The 27,474-nt window shown below is 45.4% G+C and overlaps 1 long non-coding RNA gene across 1 annotated transcript in view; it reads right to left on the minus strand.

Annotated features, from left to right (window-relative positions):
* The window catches only part of LOC132687391 (uncharacterized), a 428,413-nt gene that overhangs the window by 128,998 nt on the left and 271,941 nt on the right, over nt 1-27,474 (minus strand). The window contains exon 3 of the long non-coding RNA XR_013552214.2: nt 10,088-10,176. This is a non-coding gene — a long non-coding RNA (uncharacterized LOC132687391). The remainder of the gene's footprint in view (nt 1-10,087; nt 10,177-27,474) is intronic.

Genomic DNA, 27,474 nt, shown 5'->3' on the forward strand with positions numbered 1-27,474 from the left:
ATAATGAAGGTGGTGACTATAAGGAGCAAAGGGTGATAAATGTTTGGGGACATGGGTTGGATAGAGACTTTGGATACTGTCTGAATTTCTGGAGTATCTAAATGACCTGTTAAAAAAAATAAAGTTCTTAAAAATTTCCTCTAGTGATGCTAATGATGCAAATTGCATCCTGTGGACAAAATCCAGCCTGCCCCCTGTATTTTTTTTTTTTTTTTTTAGTTAACTTTTTATTTAGGAATATTTTAGACTTTGAAAATTATTCAGAACATAGCTCAGAAATTCCTTGTATATCCTACACCAGTTATTCCCCTATTAACATCTTGCATTAGCATGTACATTTGCCATAGTTAATGAATAAGTATAGGTAACTCATTACCATACTTCAGATATCCTCAGTTTCCCCTAATGTCCTTCTTCTGGTCCAGGATCCTGTCTAGGATCTCACATTATATTCAGCCATCATGTCTCCTTAGAGACTCCTCTTGGCTGTGATAATTTCCTGGATTAACTTTCTTTGTTTTTGGTGACCTGGACAGTTTGAAGGGACACTGGTCCAGAATTTTGTTGATTGTCCCTCAGTTGGAATTTGTCTGATTTTTTTTTTTTTTTTTTTATGATTAGACTGGGATAATATGTTTTGGAGAGGAAGCCCACAGAGGTAAAGTGCTATTCTCATCATACCACGTCAAGGGTGTGTGGAATCAGCAAGATTTGTCACTGTTGATATTAATCTGGCTCACCTGGCTGAGGCAGGATTTGCCAGGTTTGTCCACTGTGACACTCTTTGCCTCCCCACTTTCCATACCGTACTCTTTGGAAGAAAGTCACTACGCACAAGCCACATCTAAGATGGAGTAGCTATAGAAGTTACTTTGGGGCGACTGGGTGGCTCAGTTGGTTAAACATCTGCCTCCAGTTCAGGTCTTGATCTCACAGTTTTGAGTTCGAGCCCCACATGGGCTCTCTGCTGCCCTCGCAGAGCCCACTACAGATCCCCTGTTCTGCTCTCTCTCTCTCTCTGCCCCTCCCCTGCTTGCTCTCTTTCTTTCTCTCATTCATTCATAAGTAAATAACTAACTAAATAAATATTTGGAAATCTGCATGAGACATTCTCCATTTATTCTTCTGTTCTCCATTTATTCATCTGATTGCTTATTTATGTCATTATAAACTCATGGGTATTTATTTTATACTTCGGGATATATATAACATTACTTAATTTTCTTGCTCAAGCAGCTTTCAGATGGTTCCTGTATCCCTTTAACATACTCCCATCATTGTGGGGTGTTTGTTTTGTGTTTTTTGTTGTTGTGACATTGTTTTTTAAACATCTTCTTATATTCTGGCACTATAGGATGTTCCAGGACCACTTTGTATATTTCCTGTCCCCATAGAATAATTAGCTATTTCTCTAAAGATGCCTGGATATGTCTTTTTACTGGAGAGGATCTTGGTATAGAAACCAAGATCTGGGTACTAGATGTGCTCATTGTTTCTGGGGTGTCATGGCTTCTAGTTTCTCTCAGCTGACAGAACAAGGAGACATACGCATGTACACTAACCTGTGCATACACATGTATCTATAAGTATTTCTAGATGTAATCATCTGTATCTTTGTTAAGCTAAATATGAGTCCACTCGGATATCTCTAAAGCATCACCACATGGTTAATTCTGGCCTCCTCTCCTTGTTTATTTATTATCTCCCACCCCAAGAATGAAAAACCTGACTCTCACCATCCTCCCCCAATCAACATAATTGCCCAATTCTGGCATACATGCCTTATGGCTTCAGAATTCTTAACTCCTATTCCTGTAGTCTTGCAAACTCCAGTCATTTCCAAAGTTAATTAGGTCAACGCTTTGATCCTCAACTTCAGTCATTTATGTGCTTACGTCTGTAATACACCGACATTCTTTTGTCACGTTCCACGTTCCATCTGGGGACTCCTCCAAGTACTTAAGTCACTTTTTAAAATTTGTATGAAGTCTACTTTCTGTGCTATGAAGTTCTATGGGTTCCGATAAATGTTTAATGTCTCGTACTCATCATTACAGTAACTTACAGAACAATTTCACTGCCCTAAACAATTCCCTGTGTTCCCTCTCTTCAGCTGTCTGTCCCCTCCGAACTCCTGGGAAGCACTCATCTGTTTGCCATCTCTATAGTTTTGCCTTTTCCAGAATGTCATATATTTGGAATCTTACACTTTTGTAGCTTTTTCAGACTGTCTTCTTTCACTTAACAATATGCTTTTGATCAAGTCTTTTGATGGCTTACTGGTTCATTTCTTTTTATTTCTGAATAATATTCCATTGTATGAATATACCATAGTTTACTTATCCATTTACCTATAAAGGAATTCTTGGTTGTTTCCAGTTTGGGGCAATTATGAATAAAACTGCTATGCACAGATTTCCGTGTAGACATAAGTTTTCAAACCCAGTTGGGCAAATACCTGGAAGTGTGATCGCTGAATTGTAGGGTAAGACTATGTTTAGTTTTATCAGAAACTGCCAAATTGCCTTCCAAAGAGGCTGTAACATTTTGCAACCCTACCAGGAACAAATGAGAGTCCCTGCTGATCTTTATCCTTGCCAAAATTTGGTAGTCAGTTTTTGCATTTTATTTTATTTTTTTAATTAAAATTTTTAAATGTTTATTTTTATTTTTGAGGGAGAGAGAGGGAGAGACAGAGCACGAGAAGGGCAGGGGCAGAGAGAGAGGAAGACACAGAATTAGAAGCAGGCTCCAGGCTCTGAGCTGTCAGCACAGAGCCTGACGTGGGACTCGAACCCATGAATGGGAAGATCATGACCTGAGCTGAAGTCGGACGCTCAACTGACTGAGCCACCCAGGAGCCCTCCATTTTTGGATTTTAGTTATTTTAATAGATATGAAGAAAAATGTTATTAATTTTTGATTCTTTGATGACACATTGAGTTTCTTTTTATGTGTTGAGTTGTCATCCATCTATATGCTTTATTTGATGAAGTTCTGTTCATATCTTTTATTCATTAATTGGGTTGTTTTCTTATTTCCTAGTTTTAAGAGATCTTTGTATATTTTTATACAAGTCCTTTATTAGATGTGTGTTTTGCAAATATTTTCTTCCAGTCTGTGTCTTATCTTTTTATTCTCTTAACAATGTCTTTTGCACAGCAGAAGTTCTCAATTTTAATAAATCTGATCAATTCTTTGCTTCCATGGATTGTGGTATTGATGATTTATCTAGGAATTTATCACCAAAGCCAAGATCATGTAGGTTTTCTTCTATGTTTTCTTCAAGACTTTTTTTAAGTTTATCTATTTATTTTGAGAGAGAAAGAGGCAGAGAAGGACAGAAAGAGAGGGAGAGAGAGGATCCCAAGTAGGCTCTGCACTGCGAGTGCAGTCTGAAACAGGGCTCGAACTCACGAACCATGAGATCATGACCTGCCTGAGCCAAAACCGAGAGTTGGACACTTAACTAAATCACCCAGGCACTCCTCGAGACTTAATTTTTGTGTAAGGTGTCAGATCTGTGTCTAGGTTCTTCTTCTTCAGTTTTTTATAAGGATATCTACTGTTCCGGCACCATTTGTTGAAAACACTATCCTTTCTCCACTGAATTGCCATTGCTCCCTTGTCAAAGATCAGCTGACTACATTTCTCTGAGTTTTTTCCTCAGCTCTCCATTCTGTCCCACTGATCTATTGTTCTGGTCTTCAAACAATACCACAGTTTTGATGACTAGCCTTCTAGTAAGCCTTGAAATCTGGTAGTGTGAATCCTCCAACTGTGCCTTTCTTCTTCAGTATTGTGTTGCCTAATTGAGGTCCTTTGTCTTTTCATATATACTTTAGAATCAGTTTATCAATATCTACAAAATAGCTTGCTGAGATTTTGATTGGAATGGTGGTGAATCTACAGATCAAGTTAGGAAGAACTGACACCTTAACAAGATTGAGTCTTCTAATCCATGAATATGGTATATCTCTCCATTTATTTAAATCTTTGATTTTTTTTCCCACCAGTGTTTCTCATTTTCCTGCCTGTTTCATTGGTTCATGGCCATGTTTATTCATTTATGTATTGCCTGTGGTTGCTCTCACACTATAATGTCAGACGTGAGAAGCTGAACCAGAAACTACAATTCACAAAGCCTAAAATACTTACTATCTGGCCATTACAGAAAAAAGTTTTCTGATCCCTGATGCAGAGTTCACATTTCTGAGCTTCTTTCTTCCAACTCTGCTTTCAATGATCTTTCTCTTTTATGGCTTTGGGAAAGAAGAGAGCATCTAAAAAGGAATAAGGGTATCTTGAGCCTTAGCAATGAGTTAAAAATTCTCCTTTAGAGGCAGTAAACAGAGGATCAATAGGAACCTTCTTTATTATCAAGGTTTTGTGGGTAGAGTTTAGAAGTAGATTATTTATAGAATTTATGTTTATGTTCTGAACTCAGTGCTGTTGGCCTAGCAGCATCTCAATGCCCCTCAGAGCACAGGAAGTTCTTAATAAATGTTTGATGGATGAATGAAATAAGGAATGAACAATGTGTGACAAAAGAATCGTCAAGTAGTTACTCTGGGGACTGCTGAGGTGCAGAAGTAATATCCTCAGGAGCTATAAAAGTGGCAATGAATGGAACAGAGGCATGGGCCATGTAGCTAGCAGCAGATATATAAAAAGGATGGCCCTTTGTCTTCCAGGGAAGCCAACAGATGACAGGAACACTGGTTTCTGCACTTAGCAAATGTAGTCTTGCGTCGTGTCTGTATCAGTACTAAAGCAATAGGGAGAAGAAAGCCTATTAACCATTATCATGCTCCTGGCACCAGGCTAGGCCCTTTACACACACTATTTCCGAACCACACAATAGTTGCAAGGTAGCCCTTAGTATTCCAGTTTTAAAGACCAGCAAACTAAGAATCAAAGAGCAAAGTGACTCCTTCAAGATCTCTTCGTTTTGAAGTAGCAGAGACAAAACTAACTAGGGGAAGAGGTGCAAAGGAATCTTGAGCCACATGTTACCTTTCAGCCACATTCAGTGCAAATGCCAGCAAATAGCACAAGATGTTGCACGGCTTCCTGCTATCATACAGCCAATATCTATAGATGCCAACTCCAGGGATCTCACAAGCATAGACATTATGCTTATGTCCCACATAGACATTAAGAAATTAGCAGACATATTTCTGCGTCCATGAAAGCCCATACCTACTCCTAGTCAATTGATTGGTCAAACAAAGAGTGACTTCCAGCTGAGAGCACAGACCTTCATAGCAGGCACTGAAGGAACATCGGCAAAGGGAGAGATCTGCTTTCTGCCCACAGGAACCTCATGCTGTCCTGGGGAGTCTAGCATGCATGCAGGTACACCTATCCCCACACGGAGAGTCAATGAAACCATTAAAAAGCACATTTAGACAAGTGATCATTACTGCATATATATATATATATATATATATATATATATATATATATATATATACAGGCATTGACTCAATATGATTAAACTGTGGGGACTTCAAACTCTCCAGTTGTTTGTTCATTCATGTATATAACAAATCCTCAACAGTATCTGATTTCCATTGTCCGATTCGTCATGAAACAACAACAACAAAACTAACATTTTTATAGTCCTTTACAGTTTATATAGACTTTACAAATACATCTACCTCGCAAAGTACCTAGCACAGGAATTGTTATTGTACCCATCTTAAATCTCTGCATTCTGAGGTTCAGATAAATGATTTGTCCAAAGTCATGCAGCTAGTAAGCCAAGGACTGCCCACTAGCCTACAGCTCCCTCCTCTTTCCACATATCCCCAAAGCTTTCACGTGCTAACCTTTTGTCTCTGTCCATGAGAAATCTGCAGTCCCCAGGGCACCGGGTAGGCAATGGTGAGAGTCTCCTTTTCCTCTCCTGGAGCTTCAAAATGAGATGGCCTCTCCCAGAGGTGCTTGGTAATTTCCTTCTCTTGTGACCGGCAAAACAAAGCGGCTCCCTTTCCAAGAACCAGAGATGATCCGGGCCACCTTTTGCTTGTGGAGCATCTGCAAACTCTGTTCCCACCCCAGCCTAGCCGCTTTGTTTCCTTCAGCACAGAAAGCACATAGGCTCAGCCGACATCTTCCCAATGCAATGGCCAAGGCATCTTCCGTGGATCTCTTAGCACGAGGCAAGTGAATCTGGTCCAACTCCAAAGCTCTGTGGCACCAACCCACTGCCTCACCCATCCCCAAGGTACACACAAACCAGCCACCCTCTTCTCATCCCCCCACACCCCTGTGGCCCTCTAGTGTCTTCCAACCAAAGAGACATCTACCACTTCCAGGGGGTAAACAAGGAAGAGGGGGATGAAAATGAGGGTAGACTCCCTAAATGAATCAATGGAAAATCTTTCCCTACCTTCCTTCAGCACTAAGCAACAGCTGAGCACCCAAGCCACCTGGAACGAGAGCCTGTATTGACAGAACAGTTTTTGGCATCTCACAACAGGTTGGCCAGGGTCCTTCCCCAGAGGGGAATATTTTGGTGTGAGCAAATCTCAAGGAATGGCCTCATCAAACTTCCCACCTCAGAGGAAGCAGAGCTGACAGGTGAGCTCCTACTAAGAGAAAAGCAACAGTGCCAGAGGGTGACCGTGTGTTTCCTAAGCTTCGGTCGACGGCCACGGGTGTTCACAGGCTCTTCCCTCTTTTCACCCACAGTGTCTTGGATGTTTTCTGAAAGGCAGGCTGAAGTGTAAGCGGGTGAAATGGATTAGCCACTCTGAGGATGGGCAGGGATTATGACCCAAGCCCCCAGGGTCCTGACATCCAACCACCCATCCAATCCTGTTTATCTTACGATTCAAAGGATAGACACGCTTTACAAATAATGGGTCGGAAACCAGAACGGGACCAGCAAATACTCTGAAATGTGTTCAGCAGTGGGAGTGGCTTGTCTACATCCGCTGGGCTCGGCACAGGAAGGAGCTTACTGCGTCTGGTTCACTGTGGTATCCCTGACACCAAGCACAGGGCCTGGCACAGAGCAGGTGACCAATACATCTTTATCGAATGACCGAGACTTTCTACACCTTCTCTCTCCTGGAGCCGAGGAGCACTAACGTGGTCGTAACAACAGAACTTGGGCCGACGTGGTCAGAACACTGAATCAGAATGCAGGAGGGGCCTGGTGAGGGCGGAAGGTGGGGACAGCCAGCGGTCGCCGAGCTCAGAGCCTCGCACCCTCTCGACTGGAGGGACCAGCCCGCTGATGCATTAAAGGCAGTCCAACTCAGAATATTCTCTGCAGGAAGGAAGGGTCTTGAGTCACTTCAAAGCAGGCGATTGGTTCCGTCTGTGATTCAGGATTCCAGATGAGTCACTCTAAACGTGAACTTGTGAAAAAACTTAGAGTAATCGAGCAGATTCTTCCTCCAGGAGCTCTGAGAGAGAAATCGTTCTTTTATGGTATTAGTATCGCTGTTGTTGGTACTATCATTACCGCTGCGATTTTTTGTTGTTGTTTTTTTGTTTTTTTTGGTCTAACTCACGTTTCCCTTTGGTTTAAACTTCGCACTGGAACTGCTCAGGAGATCCCGAAGGAAGCTCGCCCCCATCCCCCAAATGTGTTTGAAGCGATATGCATGAATCTATAGAGAGAGACAGATCTCGGTCCCAAGATTGAGCTTATGTACTGCAGCTGCAGGTTATAAGCCCATAAATAAAGTTTATGGTTAAACTGGCCTGACCTGGCTTTGCCCCTAGGTACAGAAGCAGTATCTTGTCATTAGTATGCAGAACACATCAGCCTAATGTCTGCTCATTTGTTCTCAAGCCACTCTGCTCTATAAATCTTTCGGCGAGGGCGGAGTGGGGGGGTGAGGGGGGCAGAGTGAGGGGTAGACGGAGAAAGGGTCAGAGGAGGGAGGGGTGCGGGCTGCTCCCAGTTTCATCGCTGCAGTCCAACAGGCGGCCACCAGCTCACGTGCTTGGTAGAGGGGAAAGTCACAAGTCACATAAAATAAAGTATTTTGTTTGTCCAGCAATAGGTGAAGAAGTAGGAGGCTGTGGGAAATCTAATTTGTAAGATGAGAACATTTTCTCACTCTACGAGTTCCAAAAACAAGTTCAAAGTTATATTATCATAGGATTTTACTGACAAAGCAAAGTCCCCCTGCCTTTGGGGTTGCTTATTTTTGTCTTTTGTTTTGTCCTTATTTTCTTGTGTGTTTGGTTTTTGGTTTTCCTTTTTTAAAAAAGGTTTTTCTTTTCGTTGTTGTTCTGGTGGGGTTTTTTTGTTTTTTGTTTTGTTTTGGTTTTGCATTCTAAGGAAAGGACTGGATTTTGCTCACCCACACCACATGGGGGGCTCTTAGAGAAGCAGGTGGGGAGTTTTCACTGTTTCCATCCTTGGGAGGCTAGCCAGCTGCTGAGTGTGAAGGCTCAGACCTTGGTCATCTCTGCTGAGGGCTACATGAGAATAAAACGGGGATGAACAGGCACACAGGAGGGCCGACCTTGGAAACCGCCCTGAACCAGAAGCTATTGAAAATTGATTTAATTTGTAGAAGGTGAGCCTTTCTTCTTTGCTAGGATAACTTCCAGTCCAGAATAAATCCTGACTTTGGGAGTGTCCTGCCTGGGGACTCTGGCGTTGGGGACTGGGGAAGAGGTGGGCTCCGGGAGTAGGGCAGGCCCGATATTTGTGCCTCTTGAGGGCTTTCCAGTTTCCCACTGGGCAGCAAGCAAGAGGACATCTCACCTTCAGCCTCCAGCCAGGCATAAGGAACCTTCCTTGGCACATTGGAAAGGTGTTGCAGGGATCAGAACAGAGCCTTAAATGACTCACGTCAGGGAGGGATGGTGGCCAGAAAGGGCAGGAAGCTGGAGAGGAGGGCTCAGCCCCACGTTGTGTAGACTGCCCATCCCCCAGCATCCTTCCATGCATGAAAGGTGGTTAAAATGAACCCAGGCTAGCCTTGAGGGGGACATCATGGGTCTTACAGCCTCAGGGCACTGAGTGGAGGAGGGAGTGGGATTACAGGTCCCAGGCTAGCTCTCCAATTCTTGATGGTGCTGCCCAGGGACCTAAGGTTACTTATAGGCTGAAGGTTTATATTTAAGCCTCAAGCCCTCTATTTTATTATTATTATTTTAAAAAATTTTAAGTTTATTTGTTTATTTAGAGAGAGAGAGAGAGAGCACATGGGAGGGCAGAGAGGGAGGGAAAGGGAGAATCCCAAGCAGGCTCTGCACTGTCAGCACAGAGCCAATGCGGGGCTTGACCTCACGAACTATGACGTCATGACCTGAGCCGAAATCAAGAGTCGGACACTTAACTGACTGAGCCAACCAGGCGCCCCAATTATTATTTTAAGTGGAGCATGCAACTCTGATCTCAGGGTCGTGAGTTCAAGCCCCACGTTGGGCGTAGAGCTTACTCAAGCCCTTTACTTTAAAACTGGTTTCTCCTTCACTTTGGAGTTTCTCAGCTGCAGCACTGTTTACATTTGGGACCAGATAATTGGTGCGTGTGCATGTGTGTGTGATCTTGCGTGTGTCTGTGCACCGTAGGATGCTCAGCAGCATCCCTGGCTTTTACCCACAAGGTGCCAATAGCATCCCCCACCCGGTGGTGACAATCAGAAGATATCTGTAGACATTGCCAAATGACCCTTGGGGGCAAAATCACTCCCAGTTGAGAATCACTGCTCTTCTCCCTTTTGCCTCCTCCAGGCAATGCCATCAGCCTGACCATGCTGGCTCCCAGGGCCTTCCGTGCACAGGCAGGAGAAGCAGGGCCCTGGGGGTCATAGCAAGGGAGGAAATACAAAGAAGCATGCCCAGTTCCTGACCTCAGGAAATCTGTTGCCCCAAAGTGCTTTTCAATTCGTCCTTAGAACTTAGACCAAAGAGAGACAAGAGAAATGGCTCTTCAGGTAGGGCTGTCAGATTTGGCAACCAGAACAGCAAGGAATGCGTGTTTTAGTATAAGTGTGTCCCATGTCATATTTGGGATATACTTACACTAAAAAAAAAAAAATTACTGGTTATTCATCTGGAATTTGAATTTACCTGGGGATCCTGTATCTTATTTGGCAATACTCACTTCAGGTGGTGGTGATCACATAAGGAAAAAAGCCAGAGCGATGTTCTCATGGTGCAGAAATATTCCATTTTCTTGGGGCAGGATTTGACCTGTAATTGAAAACAAAAAAGGCAGATCTCCCCTTAATCCCACTGAAGCGCTCTCAGAATTCAGGCGGGACTGGAAGACCAGAGGACGTCTGCACGGTTGTCTAGATCTCTCTCCGTCTGGAAAAGTAGCCGCTGCTCCCTGCTGGTGGTCCTATTTGCACACCCACCTTGGAGAATCTTGCCCTGGAACTGGCTACGGAGAGGAAACACGGGACTGTGGGTGGGCGAGTCTCTGCCAGGCTTTATCTGGAAGGGGGAGATGTGGCCACTTCATAAACCCACCGGTAAGAGGCACTTTTCCTGCTGGAGCCAGAGGAGTGGGGGCGGAGGGGGGGGGATCTTCACTGGCCTTTTCCTCTGCCATCAATCTTTTTCCTCTTTGAAGGAGAGGCGCCATTACTCATGGCCCGACAGAGTGAACTGAAGGGAAGACGGCCAGGGGAAGAAGAGGGCACCTAACTGGCAGGTGAACGCCTCTGGGAATCCGGGGGAGGGGGGAGCAGAGAGGGACAGTCCCGGAAGGGAAGTTCATCAAGGCCGGGCCCCAGAGTAAGCTCAAAGCTGACCATGAGTCAAGCTGAGCAAATCTGGCTCTCAGAGTTTCAGGGGAGCCTCCATGTGGGGAGGAGGGAACAGGAAGACGCAGGTGCTTAGGCAGATCCTTCAGGGCCATTGAAACCTCCCCGTCTGTGTCTGTGCGGAAGGACGGTGCTGTGGCCACAGCTGGGGTCCGGGACCACAGTTCAATCTTAACCTGCCTGACTCACCTTCCCATACACATCTCTGTCTCTTCATTTGTCAAGTGAAGGGCCTGATCCCAAATGATTTTTATAATCTCTCTGATTGTCAAATTCTGCTCTGCTTTTCTTTCCATTTCCCACTACAAGCTTGGGGTGTTCTGTTATTTACTTCCTTTCGTGAAAATCTGAAGCTCTGAGAAACTGTAGGGAACCCTTGGACCCTAAGATTTCCTTTGAAGATGCTGCAAAGGAATACTGTGTCCAACAAGAGAACACAGTCCCTGGAGGATTAGCAGTCAGCACCCCTAAGTGGTGAGCGGGGCGGGGGGCACCCCTCAATAACAGTGTAACCCGAGGGAAGCAGGTCACTTCTGACACTCAGTGATACCCACCTGTAAAATGGAGGAGTAATGCCTACAGTTTATTGGGACAACAAATGAGACAGCTGCTAGGGAAGCATTGTTAAAAATAGAAAAGCTGTACGCATATTATATCTAATAATACACACGTGTGGCGCACGCACACGCACACACACACACACACAGAGCAGCGTGACTCCAGCGGTCTCTAGCCGTTAAGAGTGGAAACAGAATAAGAGTGTGTCTGGGAAGGGAGGGGGTCAGGTCTTTGGGAAGCTGCTGCCAGTCTGTCTTTCCTTCAGGACAACAGCTAAATTCCAGAGCCTCATCAGACGGGCCCTCCATGTCTTAGTAAAACTAAACTGGCAAGCGTGACCTCCCCTTGGCGGTTCACCTTATTGAAGCTGTCTGGTAGGTGAGACATTTATTAACATGGATGGACTGCCTACCGCGAGGGCCCCACTGCGGAGGGCTCAGCGGAATGAATTCCTTCCCCAGATGCAATAAGTCTCTGCTTCAATATGGAATTTGATCAAGTCCTCCTTGCTGAAGGGCCTTGACTGAAGGAAAGCTGTGTTTTTGACATGGGAATAGTCAATCCATGGGGCTATAGAGCTGTAAATGTGAACTCCAGTCCTGGGAGGCACGCGGTTCCACAATTCTGGACAGGCCACTTCAAACTCAGTTTCCCGTCTGGGAACTGGATTAAAACTGTCCACAGTAAGAATGGAGATGGGAAGGGAGAGCACTAAAAATTTCACTGAGTCAATCCGTTCGAATGTTGGATGGGTCACAGATCAGTCTCTCTACTGGAGACCCAGGGCACACACCCATAGTTACGATGAAATATTCGGGAAGAATCTCAGAACCAGCTTAAGCAGTACTGCGAATGTGTTAGCTATCTATTGCTGTGGAACAAGTGATCCTAAAATTTAGCAGCTTCAGACAACAAACACTTACTATCTCAGAGTTTCTATGCGTCAGGAATCTGGGCTCAGCTCAGCTGGGTGCCCCAACTCTCACAGAGTGGATTCATCTCCAGCCTTGACCCAGGGAGTGGGGGAGGATATCAGCTTCTAAGGTCACTCGCATAGCCACTGGATGGAGGGTTTCAGGTCCACAATAACTGTTAGCCTGAAGCCTCCTTCAGTTCCTTGTTGTGTGGGCTTCTCTGGAACATGGCTCACAACCTAGTTATTGGTTTCCCTTACAATGAGGGAGGGCAAATGTGATGGTTAAGTGGATACGTCAACCTGGCTGTACCATGGCGCCCAGATATTTGGTCAAATATTTAATCTGGACGTTTCTCTGAATGTGTACATTGGGTGAGATTAACATTTAAATGGGTGGATTTTGAGTCAAGCAGATTACGTCTGTAGTATGGGTGGGCCTCATCCAATTATGTGAAGGCCCTAACAGAGCAAAGACTGACCTGCCCACAGAAAGAAAATGTTCTGCTAGCAGATGGGCTTTAGACTTGAACTCTTCCCTGAGGCTTCAGCCTGTTGGCTTCCTCCATCAGATTTTGGACTCACTGAACCTTTGCAATTGCATGAACCAATTCTTTAAAGTCAATCAATCAATCAATCAGTCAATCATCTACCTATCAATCAGCTATCCATCTGTCCTGTTATTTGTTTCTCTAGCAAACCCTGATTAATACAGAGAGAATGAGAGAGCAAGCAAGGTGGAAATCCCAGACTTTTTGTAGCCTAATCTTGAAAGTGAAACCCCATCCCTTTTTTCCCCCAATTTTTTTATTGTGGCAAAATACACATAACATAAAATTTACCGCTTAAACTGTCTCTCAATCTACAGCTCAGTAGTATTAAATCCCTTTATAATGTAGTGTCACATCACCACCATCCATCTCCAGAACTTCTTCATCTTCCCCATCTGAAACTCCCCGTCCATTAAACAATAAACTCCTTTCCACACTCCCCTGACACACCCCCCACCACTCCTAGCAACCACCACTCTATTTCCATCTCTGTTTGACTACTTTAGCTACCCCGTGTGACTGGAAAACAGTCCTTTCGTGGCTGGCTGCTTTCACTTAGCGTTATGCCCTCAAGGTTCATCCGTGTTGTAGCAGGTGTCAGAATTTCCTTCCTTTGTTAAGGCTGATAATATTCCTTTGTTTGGATAGACCACGTTTTGCTTATCCACGCATCTGTGACACCCATCAGCTTTTGCTGTATTCTACTGGTTAGAGGTGAGTGGCTGGGTCCAGCCCACCCTCAAGGGGAGGGACTTACGAAGGGTGTGCATGCCAGGTGACAGGGATCACTGGTAGCCATTCTCAAAGCTGCCCACCCCAGCAGGTGTCAGGGGACAAACTAACACTCTTATGAAGCTTATTAGCTCTATGATCTTGGGGCAAATGATTTGACCTCCTCAAGCCTCATTTTCTCATCTGCTATAGGGAGGGAGGGAGGGAGGGAGGGAAACAAAAAACCTCTTACAGTGACTCTATTGTGCTGTCGTGGTCATAAGGAGTGAAGATGCCATTGTAGCAGGGGGACCCTGTGTTAGTTTCATCCCTCAAACACAGCTAGATTGACGTCAGATCCTTTTGAACACCTAGGAGATCGATCTGAGGATTAAGAGGACAATCTGCAAAATGTGAGGCCGTCATGGTCAGGATGTACTGCATAGAGTAGGGGTTAGCAAACTATGGCCCATGAGCCAAATGGCCCACCACTTGATTTTGTCAATAAAGTTTTATTGAAACATAGCTACGTTCATTCACTTAACATATTGTCTATGGCAGCTTTCTCACTACAATGGCGGAGTTGTGCAACTGCGACAGAGACCACATGGTAACTACCTGGCACTTTACAAAAAAAAAGTGGCCTACAGGCAGTGGTCCTTAAACTTTGGCGGATATCAGAATCCCCAGGGAACTTTATAAAAACGCAAAGGCCCGGGCCCTTTCTTACTTCCACAAGCCCAGGCCTCTGAGTCTTTACTGGACCTCCGAGTGAGCCTACATACTAGTCACTACACGGACTGATGAGGGAGACCAGGAGAAACACCACCCACAGTTGCCTATCGGCAGACACTGGGCTAAAGTTCTGAATGATGACCTCTCATCTCTGTCTCTCTCTCTCTCTCTCTCTATGACAGTCTTCTGCCCCATGGAGCTACCGATTCAAACAGGCTTATCTCCCCAAATGCAGATGTCACACGAATCATTTCAGCTCCTCATGAAACCATGGCACGATGCCGTCCCACACGGTTCCCTGAATCACAGCCTCTGCGTAGGCAGAGGCCGCATCGCTGGCTGCAGTCATGCACTGGGGCGCAACGTGGTCAACGTGCAAGAGCTGGCTGTGTTCTTGCACAGGATGCGTAAAGCCCACACCTTTGTTCTTACCGCTATCTCCTCTGTGGTGTTTTGTTCATGGGAATAGCCCTGACACATGTCCAATGCAAAGGTTGTTACTCTGGTTCGGGGGCTCTCAGCCATGACCATGCATCATTAGAACCCCTATGGAGTTTCAAAGAACTAACCAATAATCTGATGCTTGGGCCACACTCTTGGGGAATTCTCATCTGGCAGGTCTGGGGTGGCAGGTAGGCAGCTGATTGTAATAACGCAGTCACCTGGCCTGGGAATCGTTGTTCTAGACTCTAGAATCTAGAGCAGTGATTTCCAAACATTACCATGCATCAGACTCCCCTGGAGGGCTTGTTAAAACACAGATGGCTGGGCCCCACCCTAGAGTTTCTGGGAGTTCTGGGGTGGGACCCACGAATTTGCCTTTCTAGCAAGTTCCCAGGTGTTGTTGCTGAGGCTGCTCTGGGGACAAGACTGTGAGAACCACTATTTTAGGACATCATGAAGTCTGACGGTGGAAGGGACTTGAACGGATGGAGCACGGGCTGCATTGAGGGCATTTGGGTCCTGTGGTAAAGCCACTGGCAAGTCAGTCCCTCCAGGTCTCTGCTTTGTTGTGTGTGGATACCAAGTCCAGTGGGGGCCCGACGAGGTGACATAATATCTGCTGATCTCCAGATAATTCCCCGCGGAAGGCACCGGGAAAAGATCAAGGATGATGAACAAAGGATAGGCGAAACAAAGCCCAGGAAAACAAAGCATTTCAAAATTGAAATTCCTCAAAGCTTCTTTAAAACCCACCACCAGTGGGAACCTGAAAGTGTAATTACATAACCCATGAATATAATTAGGCGCTTCCCTTCTGTCCCCACCCACTTCTCTCAGGCTTTGGGTATGGGAGAAGGAGGAGGGGGTCCTGAGAGCCTCCAGACTCACAACATAACACCCTACATTCCCCTGCTCTTATAAACTTCCTCAAAAAACAGTACTTGGATCTGGCTGGAGCCAAACCCCAGAGCTTCTTGTCCATCAATTAATATTTATTGGGCCTTCACAATGAGCTAAGCAGGCTTATAAAAGACAACAGTTCCTGCAGACTGTTATTAAGCCGAAAAAGAACAAGCACCTCGCCTTCCTTTTCACAAGGTGTTGGCAGCTGGGTGGTTGTGTCTGGGTCAAAATGAACATTCAACCACTCAGCCCACAAGAATTTACTGAGCACTCGCTATGTTGCAGACACTGTTCTAGGCACTGGAGGTGTGGCCGTGAGCAAAACAGACAGAAACCCCTGCTCCAAGTAGCGGGTAGACGAGACAGAGTCTCTAAGAAGCTTGGGGACAGAGGCTGGTGTCCGATCTCTACACACGTGGCACCCCAGTCCTGCCACTGGGTCAGCCGGTCTGCCAGGAAACCGCTCATTTAAAGAAAAATCCAAAACTGTTTATTTTATGGGCTCTTTTCCAAAACATAGACATCTATGATCTCAAGGCCCTATGGGGTCTGACTTTAGACACATTTTCTTCATGAATGAATCGGATGCTCATTGGATCTCCAAATCTCTTGCCCAAATAAAATATTCATTCTAAAGCCATTTGGAGCCCAAACACCAGAAACCCTCTGGAGCATCATCTCCTCAGCAGCTCGGTTCCTCAGAATCTGTGTGCCCGTTGAGAGGCTGCCTCGACCCTCGCCGGAAGCTGTGGCTGTTCCAGGTCAATGGTGGCTCGTTGACCCCTTCCCAAAAGGCACTTGTAGTTTTACAGTGTGTTGTGCCCTTCTTAGAAGGTGGTTGGGTACCAGAGAGCCCGTATCTCAGCCTGGCTGGTGGCTCCCAATCAGGATCCTGTGAATAGAAGCTTCCCAGAGACAGGTACCATTTGCTCTGTCCAGTGTGGCAAACTTAGCATCTAGCAGTTTTCCTGGAGCCCAACAGGCGAGTGTCAGAAAGGAGGAGCGAATAAACGAATCAGAAGCACTTTGTGGACCTCTGTAGTCCCACGAGGCTTGTGCCAGGAACCTTCTCCACCCTCATGTTTGTCGTATCGACCTCACGGAGGACATTCGCTGAGCCCGTGGCGCATGGAGGTGAGACATGAGGCCAGGGGTGTAATTGGAGACCCACAGAATGGGAACAACAGCCACTGGAAGATCTAGATAATTGTTCCATGGGGGGCGGGGGGGGGGTGGTGAACGGAGGGCAATGGCTTATGAGCTGGAGAGAAAGCAACAACTAGCCTCATATATTTTTCTCCTGCAACCCCACTCCTCACTCGACATCAGGTAAAAAGGGGGCATCCGGGTGAAGTTTGAAAGAGATGCATTTGAACTTATTACCTTTGGAGGCAATTAAGCTGGGATGAATGGGGATTGAGCCCCATATTTGGAGATGAGGAGGCAGAAGGAACAAAACATCGAAGCAGCTCAGTATTGTTGCAGGGTGACACAAGAATGTGTGAAGGGATGCATAGTGGGTCAGCATAAGCCCACTAGCACAGGTGGGAAATGTCACAGAGCCAACCTAGTATACGTGCTGTAGGGGAGGAGGAATCAGAAAACCAGCCAAGTCTGTAAGAAAAGACCCACTTGGGATAAGCAATCACCATGTGCTTGTTCTCACTGGGTGGAACATGTTTTGCTTTCTTTTTCTTATCCCTTGAGATCTTGACACTTGCAATTATCTCTCCCTGGAATGGCAAGACTTATCTTTCCAGAAAACTCCTCTTCATCCTTCAAAACTTAGTTTTCATTTCATCTCTCACCCCCAAAATGACTGCTTTTCCCAGGGATTACCATGGTACCCTCGACTTCCACCATCATTGCATGTATGATTCAACACTATGTTTGAACATGTTACGTGTCTATCTACCTTGCTGGACCGTGAGTTCCCGGAGGCCAGGATCCTATCCTACTCACCTTCGTTCTCTCCAGTATCTGGCATGAAGTAGTCCTCAATGCACGTTTCTCGTATTGAAAAATAAATAAATAAATAAATAAATAAATAAATAAATAAAATAAAAGGAAAAGTGACTACTACAGGCCTTGTCAAATTTGAACATCCGATGGGGACATGTCTATATGGGGGAAACCGAGTTGTTGTGGACAGTTGAAAAATGCTCCCTGAGTGAGACCTTCCAGGTTGTGGGCAGTGGGGACGAACACCTGTCAATGCCGGGCCAGAGCTACCCCATCATTCCGGAGGCCCTCTCAGGAAGCAGGGAGGCTCACAGGCGATTGGAGACTTGTTTATATCAAATAAGCACTTGCTGGAATATTCAAAAATCAGCAAGTTCCAACTTGAACTCTCCAGAGAAGTCATGGCCATTTACCCTCCATTTGGTTCAAGAGTTTGAGCAGCTCGACGAGGATTCAGTCTGGCCCCTTGATGGGAGATCCATTGGAACGGCTCGAGCCCCAGTGTCAGTGGGACCTCGGGGACGTTGTGAAGACAAACTACCCCTCGTCCCACTGCTGGGTGTCTCTGTGTTGCTACCTGAGAGAGTAATAAGCAAAATGAAATAACTGTGGTATTTACCGCTGTTAATTAACAGCAAGGTGTTCATGAGTAATGTTGTGGTATTAAGGGTGTGGTGCAGCTTTTCGTTACTGACTCCTTCCTTCGCAGGGTTATAAACTCCAGAAGAGATGTTCCCTCCTGGCTGAAACTTGGCAGCTGGCCTGAGGTTCTTCCCTGTGGCTGGTGCTGGACCTGCCCGCTCATCAGCCTGTTGAGATCTGCCTCCGTTTCCACAGCAGTCACTGCTAGGGCCATGAGCTTCTGGAAAACTTGCCATTGGAAGCCACTCATGCTCTCCCACCAGCATACAAAGCTCCTAAAGCAAAGATTTAAATAATGGGACTGACATGCTCTAGAAATGGCCAAGTCCATGGGAAGTCACCCAAAAAAGCCACCAGGAAGTAGCATGTGAGGGCATAAGGCTGTCTTTGTCCGGCAGGTAGGTGCAGAAGTGTTAAGTCAAGAACACATCTGTTATTCTCAGGACCCAATACTCAACAGCTCTAGCAAAGTCCTCTGAGCATTGCCTCAGATGAGAGGATATATTAGGGAATGAGCTGGGGGTAGTGTTGTCTTCTATTTGGATGAAGTTTATAAGTTATAACATGCTCTGGCTTCACATTCCCTGAGCAATGTTCACATCCCGCTAGGTTTTGCACTTTATGTTTTCCATCGTCTTTTCACAAACAATACTTCATTTTCATGTTCTTCCATCCCACAACCCTCTGAAATGGGCAACGGTGGGGCGGGGGGTGGGTGGGATTGTTACTCTGGTTTCACAGATAAAGAAATCGAGTTTTGGAAAATTCAAATGACTTTCCCAGATTCACATGACATGTCCACATTCAAACTCAAAGCTTCTGATGCCAAGGCCAGTGCTCAGACTTTCCACCCTAGCTTGTTCTAGAAAACTAAGAGTCACCACTGGTCCCACTTCTTGCAAAGCTCACTGGCAAACGGGTTGATGGTAATGGACTATGAATTTCCCTCTGGGAAGGGAGAGTTGCTCAATGAGCTGCATTTCTCTTTCGCTTAAGCCTAAGAGAAACTTGGTTAAGCTTGGCTTGGATTTCCAATGGTTAGGGACCCAGAATGAGAGGCCCTTCTGAATTCTATCACCCAGAATACCAAGTCAGAGAAGGAGAACCCAGGGCAGATGCTCTGGAGACCATCACCAGACCCCCACACCCCAATCAAACAATAGCTATACTAAATGTAACCTCCTTAGCCCCCAAGTCCTTAAAAAGCAATAGCATGGTAAAAGGAACCAACAAATTAGTAACCCATTACCTACAGATTTTAATTAGTAATGAAAACTAGACCCAACATGAACTCCTCTCTAGAAAGTCTTTCTGTTCCAACCACCTGGCAGGGATATTCCCTCCTATCTGGGAATGCTTTCAAGAAGTTGGCAACAGCCAGCTCAACCTGTCCCATCCTCTAAGATGAAGGAAAGAAACCCTTGGATGAGCCATGGAAGCCCAGCCAACGACTCCAGCAGAGCTCAGAGACCCATGGAAAAGTGACAGGGCTTGGTTGCAGTTGCAAATCTTAGCAGATCTTGGCTAAACCATACAGAAACAAAAAAAAAAAAAAAAAAAAAGGAAAGAAAGGAAAAGAAAGATGCCTCATTTTCACACTTGGAGATCTAAAGGCTACTCTTGGTTATCCACCCGAACAAAGTTTAACTAACACAGTGTACATAAAAAGGTGCTTATGTTTAATTTTGAGATGAGCTAAAAATGCTTTATATTGCAATTGCTTCTCTACCTCCTTGGAGTTGCTTTGGCTCCCATTTACATTATTGGGCATCATTTGATCGTGTATTAGCTGTGCAATGGGAAAAAAAGAGGTGATGAGTGGGGCGCATGGACTGGATACGAAGGATGGAGCATGGAAATTGCGTACATGAAGAACCTGCTCGGTACATGGGTCTTGGCTCTTTCTCACAGGGGTTTTCCTTTCTGAGCAAGGAGGGGAAGGAGCCATCCCAGAATTAGTTTTAATGCCTCCCTACATTCAGGGAATTGTCTCAGCCGCTGCTGATCTTCTGGTCCCTCCACAACTGCTGCTACCCTGAGGTGATGTGGCTGGTGATCCACAGAGATGAGGGTTGGTGCCCCCCAGCCCCCTAAGAGTTGGAACAATCCACAAGGTAAGGGGAAGCAGACATCCCTCCTTGCCCTGGGACCCTCTGCCTCTCTAGTCTTCCCCAATCCACCTGCTTGAATGTGCACATTTTTTCACTGAGGGGTTAGGAACATCTCAATATTGGGGACTTCAACTTCCTTATCTCCTTGTACCTTACCAAGGTGAAGAGGCATCACAGAACTCAGGAAAGTAGAGTTCCCATGTGGAGATACCCCTTCTCCTGTCCGTCCCTTTCCTCAGGCCCCGTATCCTCCCATGAGCTCCTCCAGAACGTAACCCACACTCTTTCCTCAAGAAATCTACCCTTCCCTCATTTCTTACTTAGATGTAGCAAACTGAGCATTCTATTAGATGCTAACGAAGGATCTCATCTATGTGTGTTTGGAAACTCAAGGAAATGAGTCCCAAGAGTTGGGTAGGTGGTGGGAGTTCAAGTTCACATTACACCTTCTTCAGCAGGAAGCTGCCGCTGATATACTCACAAGTTACCTAAGAAGCAAGCCCTCCTCACCAAAGCCAGCAGCGCTGTGTTTTTCTCAGAGATGCCCCCGTCTGGTCTTATATGAGGAAAACACATCCCTCCTCAGAGCGTGGTTAGATTTTTTTTCCTTTTGAAAATGATAATCCTGGAATTAATATATTACAATATGTTGGATTCCAGAGATTTACTTATATAAGAGTATACTAGGAGTGGATGAACTTACCCATCAGGGCTGGATGGTGACAGTTATAATTAGGTAGTGCTGGTGACCTAATCTTTCCTCAGTTTACCTCACTGCAAACTGGTAATTGAGAGGTTGTTTACAGGGTCTTTTTCCCAGGAACAAAGCTTGCCTTGAGTTCCTCCTCATGACGACGTGAAATATAAGTAAGGGGAATAACTAAAAGAGTTCTGGAAACTTCCCCTATTGTGTGATACATGTTACATACCTAAAAAATAACAGCAAGCAAGAGATGAGGGTTTTAACAGGGGAGGTCAGCTACTCACATAACTTGATGGAAAAATTGGCCGTTTCTGTGGAAGAAGAATGTTCTTCTTGACTGAGCATGTGGATGTGGGAGGGATGTACATTTAAAAAAAGTAGTCGCTCAGGAGCACATGGGTGGCTCAGTCGATTAAACGTCTGACTTCGGCTTAGGTCATGATCTCGCGGTGCATGAGTTCGAGCCCCACGTTGGACTCTGTGCTGACAGCTGGGAGCCTGGAGCCTGCCTTAGATTCTATGTCTCCCTCTCTCTGCCCCTTCCCTGCTCGTGCTCTATCTCTAGCTCTCAAAAACAAAATAAACATTAAAAAAAAAAAAAAAAAAAGCTGCTCAATTAGCCAACCAGATCATTCACATAAACGCTGTGATCAGTGAGTGATAGATCATTGTCACATCTGAAAACAGACATGAATAGATGACACAACATGACCCACACAAATCAAAATCGATCGGTCTTTTTCAATCAACCACAACAGAATATAGCTAACGGGGAAGGCCCATGGGGACTTGATGCTTCCCCCAGAGGAACTCTCCCCCCCACAAAGGTGATGCATTCCAGAAGAGTAACTATCCTTTAAATCATGTGACGTATGTACTATTTCAAAACGCTTCATATCTCTAAATTTTAACTTCACAGACTTCGTGAGGACATTGGAACCTCTAGGTTTCAAGTGGTAAAATGGATGGTAAGGGTAAATGAGGCTTCACGGCCACCTGTCTAATGGACGGTGTGTCCAGGATTGTAATCCTGTCAGTGAAGCCTGAGTTCTTCCTCTCCTCTCCTCCAGGAACATAAGGTTCTGTTTAGCTCATGCCGCCTTGGCCATTCCTTTTCCAAGAAAAGGAAGTGTGCTCCCCAAACCATATGAAGGGAAATAACAGTCTGGAACTGCCTTGGCCTCTTGGCCTCAAAGCCCCCCCGTGGGCGTTGACAGGCATGTCAGAATGAAAGAGAAAGAGAGGGTGCCCATCTCCCCCTCTTTGCTCTGGGGTGCAGGTTTTTCAGCCCCTGCTATACCAGGGAACAGGATTAGACAGGCCGGCTGGGCATCAGATTTCAGATTCTTAACTTCTTTTCTCTTTTCTCCTCAGCACGTTGGCTTGAGAACTGACACCAGAACAGGAAGGGGTGAAATGGTAGGGACAACACGAAGGACTAGAGGGGGACAGATAACTCAGAGAGCTGGAGGGAGGGAGACTCAGAAAGTGTGAAGATAAACACCTCACAGGGACATATGCAGCTAAGTGAACAGTACGGTGGTCATGGCCATGTCAGGGTTAGACCCTGGGCACATCTGAAGCCTTAGGAAGGAGGGAGTGGGTGGCAGACTCAGATGGAAACCACACATGAGAAAAGTAAGAGAGAAGTAAGTCTTATCAAAGGGGGGAGAATCCACACTGACTGTTGGCGTTCAAGCGTTCCAGTCCTTGATGAAAAATAGACAGACTTACTGATTAATGACTTGTGTAATGAAGCGCCAATGGCTAAAAACAAATACAAATTTAAAAACTATCTTGAGCTCTGTAGCAGGGGAGAGCAGAAGGAAGGTTCCAGGAAAGGTGCCTCATCGATAGTGAGGCTGATTAAAAGCAAGACCAAATGATTCCGGAGTACATTCGAAGAGGGAACTCTGACTCCGTTTTTTATCTGGATAAAAGGCTGAAATGACCTCAGATGGCCCTTTGGAATTCTGGCTGGCCGCTGTGTGCAGGGGACAGCCTCCCCGCAGGCACTGAATCCTACAGTAAGATGATGTTAAAAGCTGAATTGCCAAGTTCCATTTCCTCAGTGTAATGAGGAAGAAGGGTGCAAAATTTGGAGTCGGAAACTTGGGTTTAGTTCCAGAATCCGTCTCTCCCTCTCTGTGTGATCTTGGGCAAAGTCACTCAAACTCTCTGAGCCCCGCTTCTCCTGTGTGTGACATAAGTGATAATGCTCAACACACAGTATTGTCGTTAAGTATCATCTTCTAGAATATGAGTAAAAGTATTCAATGCCAGAAGAGACTTTATAAGTGTTGATATTCTTTCGCTCAGAACATCCAGACTCAAGAGGTGAAATAATGTTCAAATGGCTAGTTTAAAAAATGGCTGGTTAATATAATAGCTAAGAACATAACTTGGGTCTCTTAGCTAATGCTTCTTGCTGGTTGAGAGCTAGTGATTTGGGAGTGTCTTCTAAATGTTATAATATGGTAATTCGTTGAGGCTTTCCTTTTTTGCCATCTGGATTGAGCCACGAACAAACCCCAACTCAGTTGCCAAGGCATTCGTTTCCTTGTCATGGATCCTAAGAGTGGAGAAAAGGAGCACTTCCTCCAGAGACCAATATGGCAGCTTCTCCGTGGCTGTGGGAGCTCTCCATTCACCTCGACGGTGAGGAGGCAGCAATAGGGAGCATGGAGAAGTCATCCCAGCATGGTCACAGAAAACCTATCAAGGTCAGAACAGAAATCTTCAAGGGGCACGGACAGCCACTGTGCGGCCAAGAGGTTGGTACCATCTTAGGAAAGAAAATGGGACCGGTCACATGCACGGGATCTCTCCTCCTGCCTCCTCCTCTCTGCTCACGAGACTGCCTTGTGTCGCCCAGAATGCCAGCTAAGCCATAAATCCACCCATTGGGTGAGCCCCAGCAACCTGCCCAACCCTGCTGGGAAACAACACATCCGGCTGTTGACGGCACTCATGACTGCCTGGCTGAGAAGTGGTATTTTAAATAAAGAGAGAAAAAAAAACGCCCTATTATTTTACTCTGGTAATTGACAACAAGTTTCTCATGAGTAATTTTATAGCACTCAGGGTGTGCCGGGGTTTGATTTAACTTCTCTTTACAGGAGCCTCAAACTTGCAGTACAAACACTATTTTGAATGGAATGAAACATGCTTCAAAAATCTGTATGGACATTGTCAAGACTTCAGTTGAAATATCCTGATCCTAAGGCCCACTAAAAACTTATTTTATTGCTGCTTCTTTCAAATTCCACTTCTGGGAAGAGAAAACATCTGAAATTGGGATCCCCAAAGATCTTAACTAATAAAAAAACCCTCTAGTTGTATATACATGTATACTACAACTGTAGTATACAAAATACATGTATTTTTTCTTACAATTCTATTCTATAGAATATAGAATTCTATACAATTCTATTCTATATTCTAGCAACTAGTGAGTGATTCCCAAAGTGGAATATGCAGAAAATTAGTTCCTCGAAATATTCTTTAAAAATGGGTAAGGGTGATCCTTGCAATCAAATGTAATTGGGAAAGGCTGCCTATTCAATAGTGGGTCTAGCAATTCACGATATACATTAGTGTGATCAAGGCTCTGAGATGTCCTGCAGGAAGAGAGCCTTGCTCACCGCTGTTTCGAACACAGAATCCCCCAAAGTAAGTAGAGCGCAGCATTTCCCTACAAGAAATTACATACACACACAAACACATACCGCCACTTGTTAACGTCCCAGTGCTATTTGATCCCACAGGGTGAGAAGTTTGAGGAACAGATTTTGAGAAACCCAGAGCTAAAAGAGAAGGAAGGAGGTACACTCAGGGATCAGGAGTAAACCATATCCTACTTGATTTTGGTGTTTGTACCCCAATACCTCGTTATTCATTCAACAAACACTTATTGGGTATCCAATATGGATAATGGTCAGGGGACATGCAAAGATAAATCAGATGTGAAGAAACAAGTAACACAACACTGTTGAAAGACAATGTGCTGGATAGGTTCAAAAGATCCAGTTCTACCTCCTTTCTAGCTGGTGGAGGAAACTGGGACTGAGAGAAATGACATGATTAGTCTCTGGACGTAGAATACCTAGACACTTCTACTTTGAAGCCCCTTCCCTTAGAACATACACATGACTGGAATAAACATTTAGCCTCCAGGAGGGAAAATGGCTCTAGGTACAAGTGCCACGTGTTAAAGGCATCTGCAAATGCCCTCAACATGAGGGTCTCTAACCACGTAAGTTTTAGGGAAGGGGCAGAAATTAAGATGACGTCTTTCCAGGAAAGACATCAAAGAGGAAATTTAATGAGCCAGATGTCCTGCATTGAGGAGGAAGTTGGACACTCAAACCTGGTCTCTGCATTGAGAGGAAACAAGCCTGTGGCAGCCACATTCAAGGCCACTGGGTACCTTCTAGGACTCTGGACGGCCATGGGAGTGTCCTAGCGTTTATGAGAGACGCTGTCGGTCTTTGCTTTCGTGTGCTGGGCATCCGGTGAACCCACTATGCCCTCATAATAAGAGCACTTCGTGGGTTTGGTTTTTGTTTTCTTTACTGCTTTTTGTGATGAGTACTAAGCATAGAGTGTTAGTTCAGTAACATGATCTTTCTCCTTTGCAGCCCTCAGAGAGCTCATTCATTCTTAGAGCTTTGATTATGTACCTGTGTGCAGCTGGTTCCCATGTTTGTAAGTCAAGTTCTCCCCATCTACCCAAGTCTCCTGTTGGGTATTTTCATTAGTCTCCAAACTTTCCTGTGAATCTTTACACATCCAGGTTATCTTCCCTCAAGATAACCTCCTCTCCTCCCAGTATGCCTAATTCCCATCAATGCAAGCATTTTCCATGATTCCGTATCTCCCTCATTTCTATTTTCCCAGGCACTCGGTTTTGAAAGCACAGAACTTTTTCCTGTGTCCTCTCCATATCCCACAGGCAGTAAGTAACTAAAATGTGTCCTTTCTTCTTCAAGATGTCTCATGGATCTATCCCTTCCTTCCCTTTCTATTTGCTATGGACCTAGAAGAGGTCTTGCCCCCTGTGGTTGGACCACCAGTCTTATAGCTCCAGACCACCATTCACTCCCTGCTCCGATCCACCCATCCTCAGTGTTCATCTAGTGCCCCAGCTGGGACACTACAGTTTATGGACTGTATTGAAACAGGAGCACTCAGGATGCTATATATGTAATAAGTTCCCCCAGGTAATCCTGGTGTTCTGCCATGATTAAAAACCATTTGCATCCAGTGGGCATTCGAACAGTGGTAATCTCTGCGGTCACAGTATCTCCGGGGACACATTCTCAATCTCATCAGCCACAAGTAGCCCCCATCTGTTCCCTGTTTACCATGTGCCATAAAGTTGCTCAGCACTCGATGCCAATGCCATTACATAGCTACCGGGATACCCTTTTCATAGATGAGAAATCTTCTGCCGTCAACACCTAAAATCCTTATTAAATGGATAGTGATGGGAGTGACCTCACATCTCTCTCCCATCAGCAGGAAGGACATGTTACATCTGAGCCCTTTAAAATCTCAATTTGCATATGCCTTGCCGCCTTTACCTATCGGAGTATCAGTGGAAATAATCAAGTAATTGGGGAAAGACACACGTCTCTGTCAGACACAGTTGGAGGTAGCAAGTGTAGAAAACATGGAAAGGACTGGAACAGAAGAGAAACTGTCTATTTTGGACCCAGATGCTGCCCATTCAGTGCACTGGGACCCACCGTTACAATCAGCCTCAAAGCCCACCGAACGGTTTGGCCTCGTTCTGCATTTTGAAGAAAAGTGTTAGAGACTCTCCCCTGACCCAGGCTGTTGCAGCAGGGCCTTGTTCAGACGTTCAGACTCTACCCTCCGCAGACTAGAGGTTTCAGACTCCTCCCCAGCCCACTCCCCTTACGGCTGTCCATTCTGAGAGCCCTGCTGAGCCCTCTCTCTGCACCTGCCTCCACGCCGGCCGGCCCCCAAAATGGCAAAATCAGCCGAGGGGGCGGTGAGATTACCGCAAATGAGGTAACGATAATCCCAGGCAAGGACCTTTTATCCAGGAAAAGTCTCCATCTAGCCGTCATCACGGCTCTGCACAATCTCCTCTTAATAAGTCCAAGGCCGGAATGTCGCAGAGATTAAGCCTGTTGAGGAACGTGACGCTTTGTAGTCCTGACATGGAGTGCTCGGAGCCGGGGAAGGAGGGACAGGTGGAGGGCGGTGGAGAGCGGAAAGGAAAAGAGGAGAGGAAAGCAAGACAAAGGACAACGTAGTCTGCAAGCTTTCTGCTAAAAGCCTTTGTTCTGCCGGGACGTTATTTGGTGATCCAGACAAGGCATAATAATGTCCTGTATCTGCTTGGTTTATTATGTGTGTGTGTCATGGGTGTACATGCATATTATGGACTCTAAAATATATAGACTGTGCGCCAGGAAGAGGGGAGAGAATGCAAAGACTTCTGACTCAGTGAGAG

This window comes from Panthera onca, chromosome E1 (assembly GCF_046562875.1).
Source record: "Panthera onca isolate mPanOnc1 chromosome E1, mPanOnc1 haplotype 2, whole genome shotgun sequence".
NCBI lineage: Eukaryota > Metazoa > Chordata > Mammalia > Carnivora > Felidae > Panthera > Panthera onca.